The sequence below is a fragment of the Pongo abelii genome, chromosome 5 (assembly GCF_028885655.2).
Source record: "Pongo abelii isolate AG06213 chromosome 5, NHGRI_mPonAbe1-v2.0_pri, whole genome shotgun sequence".
NCBI classification, from domain to species: Eukaryota; Metazoa; Chordata; class Mammalia; order Primates; family Hominidae; genus Pongo; species Pongo abelii.
This window is the reverse complement of record NC_071990.2, coordinates 136,125,982-136,131,753: the sequence shown is the minus strand read 5'-3', so window position 1 is coordinate 136,131,753 and position 5,772 is coordinate 136,125,982. Positions and strand designations below refer to the sequence as shown.

Sequence of the window (5,772 nt, the reverse complement as noted above, 5' to 3'; positions counted from 1 at the left end):
CTAGTGAATGTGAAAAACTTCAAAATATATGAGGTAAGTTCAGAGAGTAGGCATTAGAGCTCAAGGTGTCACATGTGGGAGGATTCTGGATTATAACCCAGTCTAGGATGTGGCAATAGGTATAAAAGGCTGGAGTTTAGAGAAAGTAAAGGCCACTAGAACTCAGAAATTCAAGAACCTGGGAATCTAGAGTGTTAGAAATATCATCCACATGGACACTAATTGTCACTGGTGTTATCATGATAGCAGGACATGGGACAGAGAAGTGCGCTATGAGCAGGTACCAAGGTTTATGATGGATGTCAAGCAGCTGGTAGAGGACAGCAATCAGGAGGGAAGGAGGCAGAATAGTCAGATGCCATGAGGGTCTTCATGCAAGGATAGAGGAACAAGGATTGGGAAGAAAACCTGAGGATCTGTGAGGATACTGACGCCACCACAGTCTCATAGTTGGCTGATGGCACTGTCGTTTGAATCGGTTTGCTGATGTGGAGGAAGGTTTAGTGCCCTTCACTTCAGAAGGTTTTCTGGGGAGGTGGTGACTGTGAAGAAATCTAGTTTTACTGAAGATAAGATGGTAAAGTTTTTGATATGGTTTGGCTCTGTGTCCCCAGTCAAATCTCATGTTGAATTGTAATCCCCAGTGTTGGAGGTGGGCCTGGTGGGATGTGATTGGCTCATGGGGGCAGATTTTCCCCTTGCTGATCCTGTGTTAGTGAGCGAGTTCTCACGAAATCTGGTTGTTTAAAAGTGTGTAGCACCTCCCCGCTTACTTTCTTCCTCCTGCTCCAGCCATGTAGGACATGCCTGCTTCCCCTTTGCCTTCCAACATGGTTGTAAGTTTCCTGAGGCTTCCCCAGCCATGTTTCCTGTACAGCCCGTGGAACTGTGAGCCAATTAAACCTCTTTTCTTTATAAGTTACCCAGTCTTAGGTAGTTCTTTTTAGCAATGCAAGAACAAATGAATACAATTGTCTTTCTGTGAAGGTGTGTTTAGGGGTGTGTGTGTGTATGTGTGTACGTGTGTGTGTCTGTAAGAAAGTTTAATTACCATGAAATAGGAATTTCAGAAAGTATAGTTGAAAAAAGTTGAAGAAAGGAAAAGAGTGGAAGGTTAGATTGGTGAAAAGGACACATGGAGATATCTGAGGATGAGAGTAGGGAAAACAGATGAGAAGCTTACATTTCAGACAATGACCTGTGGGGACAGAGGAGATGTAAGGTCAAAATAAGTGTCCTTGTGGTTTCAAATAAAATTCTGGCATAAGGTTTTGGCAGAGATACAGAAGACTGAGAATAGGAATTTAGGACAACAGCATTTGAATAGAGTCTTCCTGATTGGAGGAGTGTGAACAGTCCAGCTAAGTCTTAGGGTCCTCAGCTTCAGGTCCCCACAGGAGGAGAAACTATTTCCCATCTAGACAGATACTGGAAGATCAAGGAGCTGAGGACAGTTTCAATCAATGGGCATGGAGTGGGGGTTTAAATCTGGATATGACCAGTTGTCAAGTTAACAATATTGTACCAATACCAACTTCTTGGTTTTGATATTGTACTATATATAGTTACATAAGATTCTATGATTGGAAGAAGTTGAGTGAAGGGTACGTTGGACTCTCTGTATTATCATTTCTATTTTCTGTGAGTTGATAATTATTTTAAGATAAAAATTTACTTAAAAAGAGGACTATAAGGCACAGTCTGAGGGGGTCTAAGATCTGCAAGGGAGAAAATGAAGAGTGGTACACGTTGTGGGACTAAATAGAAGAGATAGGTAGTTGAGGGATATGTCTTCATAATTGTTTCTAAATGTCCAGGGGCTAGAAGGGTGTCATTCAAATCTCTGTGGACAGGATAACTAGGAAGCTTACTCAGAAAATCTCATTGAGGCCTGGTGCAGTGGCTCATGCCTGTAATTCCAGCACTTTGGGAGGCTGAGGTGGGTGGATCACTTGAGGCCAGGAGTTCGAGACTAGCTTGGCCAACATGGTGAAATCCCGTCTCTACAAAAAATACAAAAAAATTAGCCAATCATAGTGGTGCGTGTCTGTAGTCTCAGCTACTCGGGAGGCTGAGGCGGAGAATTGCTTGAACCCAGGAGGCGGAGATTGCAGTGAGCCGAGATGGTGCCGCTGCACTCCGGCCTGGGCAACAGAGCAAGACCTTGTCTCAAAAAAAGAAAAGAAAAGAAAATCATATTGAATGTAACTCCAAAGCTCCCCATGGATAACGACTTTCTGCCTACTTGGGTGACTGCTGAATCTTCAACACCTAGCGCAATCAGTCAGTATCAGGCACATAGAGGTGCTCTTTGGTTGAATGAATGCATAATTAATATTTCAGGAACTAGTACTGGGGTGTAGATTTGGAAAGGTTATTTATCTATTTATTCACATTTTCTTCCGTTTATTTTCCAAGGACTCAAACTTACCCAATATGGCCACTATTCTCTCAAAAAACGTGAGCAAATGACTTCTGGAGCTGATTTTCAATATTTTAGAGAAAATTGAAAAGAATTTTTGTGGGGGAATAAAATTTTACCGAGAAAGTAAAATAGATGACCTCTTTTTATGAAACTCTAGTGTTCTTAACAAGCTGTCTAATAAACTTCTATTTCCTATTTAAAAGAAAAACTCACACAACTCTGTCTAGAAACTTCTGCCCTAAACAACTTCTTAGCTCTTTAACGGGAGGATAAAAATAGTAATACTTATCATTTATTGCACACTTGTATGGCCTGGCATCATGGTAAACAATTATGTACGTTATTTTATTTAATTTTCCCAACAACCCTCTGGAGTTATTAGCTGTGTTTTACAAGTCAAGAAAATTAGAAAGGTTACAATATAGCTTGTGGTCACACGGCCAAAATGTGGAGAAGCAAAGGTTTGAATGCAGTCTGATTCCAGAGCCTGGACCGTTAAATTTTTTTTTGTTAAAGTATAATTTACATGCAGTGTGATTTACCATTTTTGTGTACAGTTCTGAGTTTTCATGAATGCATGCAGCTAGGTGACTACCACACCAGTAAGATGTAGAATATTTCCCTGGATCCAAAAAATTATTTTTTCCTTTTTTTTGAGATGGGGTTTTGTTCTTGTTGCTCAAGGTGGAGTGCAGTGCCTCAATCTCGGCTCACTGTAACCTCCACCTCCTGGGTTCAAGCAATTCTCCTGCCTCAGCCTCCTGAGTAGCTGTAACTACAGGCACCTGCCAACATACCTGGCTAATTTCTGTATTTTTAGTAGAGATGGGGTTTCACCATGTTGGATAGGCTGGTCTTGAATTTCTGACATCAAGTGATCTGCCTGCCTCAGCCTCCCAAAGTGCTGGAGTGTGAGCCACCACACCTGGCCCCAAAAAGATTTTTCATGCCCTTTTGTAGTCAGCTTCTGCCCCAATACCCAGCTCCTGGAAACCACTTGTTGGGAGAAAAGCTGAATGTTGGGAGAGAAGCTGAGTAAGGGCTTGCAAGTCTGCTGGACTTGCTGGCTCCTTGCTTCTAGCACTTCCATTATTTCAAGCAGCCATATGTTTCTCATTCACTTGATACACTGTTTCCTATTAACCCTCACATCCTCACCACCTGTTTGTTTGTTGAGCACCAATAAATAGCCTGGGCTCCCAGAGCTCAGGGCCTTTGCAGCCTCCACACTCGCCATGGCCCCCTGGTCCCACTTTCTCTCCCAAACTGTCTTTTTTCTCATTCCTTTGGCTCCGCCGGACTTCGTTGCTCCCACGACCTGGTGTTAGGTCTTGATCACCTCAACATTCCTGGCTTCTCAACGTGGGGTGACAAAGACCCTGGTGAAAGAACGCCAGAGCACGTGAAAGCTGAGGATGCATCGTCAAAGGGCACCTGAGGACGTCTAAAAGAAGCTGAGCCTGGGAAGAACCAGGGTAACAATGGGACAAAGTGAAAGCAGACATTCTGCTTATTTAAGTTTTTCAAAGCATTTGTTATGAAGTGGGGGAGTAAAAGTTAGTGCTCAGAATTTGTTTTCAGTTTGGTGCAGTGAAACAGTTTTGTCCATGGTTCCTGGAGCGGGGGACTGTGGAGTTGGATGGATGGGGGCTAATTGGAGGAGATTTTGGAAGGGCGTATAGGGACAGAGCAGTGGTAGGTGGTGCGGGGGCTGCTGCTGGAGTGACGATGGCGGGGGTCGCGACCGGGCCCGAGGCCGCCCTCCCAGGCGTGTTAGGGCGGAGGGGACCACAAGCCCATCCCTCTTCTGAGGGGCCCTCCTGCTGCCACCATCCCATGCCCCCACGGGGGCCCCCCGGGGCTGGCTCACAGCCGTGGGCCTCGGGGCTGCTGCTGCTGATGGATTGAAGCCGCCCCACGAGCTCAGGAGGCGCAGGGAGACGGCCTCTGGTTACCGTGTGGGGCTGCAGGAGCAGGCGGGCTGCAAAGTGCCCGAAGCTATGGCACTGTGGGAGAGGCCGGCGTGGCTGAGCACCCATGGGTGCTTCTGGAGGGTGCATGGCTGGCTGTGGCAGTCTTGCTTCCGCTGCCTCACCTGGCGTGGTGCCTGGTCACCTTCCCTGCCTACTGCAGCCCCCAGCCATCCCCACAGAGCTTCTCTTCGGGCGGCGCTGCCGTCCCCCCGGGCAGTGGGGCCTGACGTGGGGGCAGCTGCTGGCATCAGCACCCTTGCTCCAGTCGTGGGCCTGGGACAACAGGCTTCTCATGTGCAGGCGTCTGAGCTGCTCCAGTGAGGAGGGTAGGATCCACGGCCCCTTGGTGAAGCCTGAGTGAAACTGGGCGACAGGCAGGGAGAGAATATGTTATTCCATCCTTGGGCCACGGATTTATGGCAAGGATGGTGGATTTCTTTATTCTCTTTTTGTAAAGGCAACCATTGTCTTAAGCATTATGCACCTCATTGGGATAGAGGATATCTCTAAGTTTGCTATGCATTACATATTGGAATAAATAGATGAAGACACATCAATGGAAGACTTGCAGAAAATGATGGTTGTGGCTCTTATATGCAGATTATTAGTTTATTTCTATGAGATAATTTGCATTTGGGGAGCAGGTGGAGCTACCCCAGGGAAGTTCCTGCTGGGGCTTCGAGTTGTGACATCAGTGCTTATTGCACTAAGTTGGGTTTTAGTGATTCCTTTCTCAGATGTTAGCATTACAACGTCCACTATACGAGCTTTGATCAAGAATTTTTTGATTGCTTCTTTTTTCACTGCTTTCATCACACTGCTGTTTTTTCAGCATAATCGAACAGCCTATGACATTGTAGCAGGAACCATTGTGGTAAAAACAAATGGGGTCAGATGATGCCCCCTAAAGCCCTGATTTCCACACACTGTAATGACAAGACTAAATCATATATCAAGGCCATCAGTATCCCTGGGTTACACTAATTGATGATTTAGAAATTAAAGCAGTCACTCCAGTGTGATGCAGGTGACTACTCTGAAAGTATTGATTTTGCTTGAATGCCAAAGAACTTTTCCAAAAGAAAAACCTATTTAAATTCAAGTATTAAAATTTTAGATCAAAAAGGCAAATTATTTTATAAACCATGGAAAATATATACTTTCTTAAGATCTAAGAATTTGCTGAAAGCATTTTCAGCTTTGAAATCTCCAAATGAAATTTTAAAATTTATTTTGGTTTATCCCAAAATAATGGAAAATGTCCAGTTGTGTTTTGTAAATACCTATGTAACTCATCTTTTAGTTCACACTTCCTGGGGAGCCACCAAAGAAGGTCCACACGGGAGTTAGGGGACCCTTACCCTCAGGAACAGT

General features: G+C 44.8%; 1 pseudogene; it reads left to right on the top strand.

Moving 5' to 3' along the window:
* The first annotated feature begins 4,032 nt into the window (after positions 1 to 4,032).
* LOC100449498 (protein FAM8A1-like) lies at positions 4,033 to 5,543 on the top strand (annotated as a pseudogene).
* Positions 5,544 to 5,772: the final 229 nt, after the last annotated feature.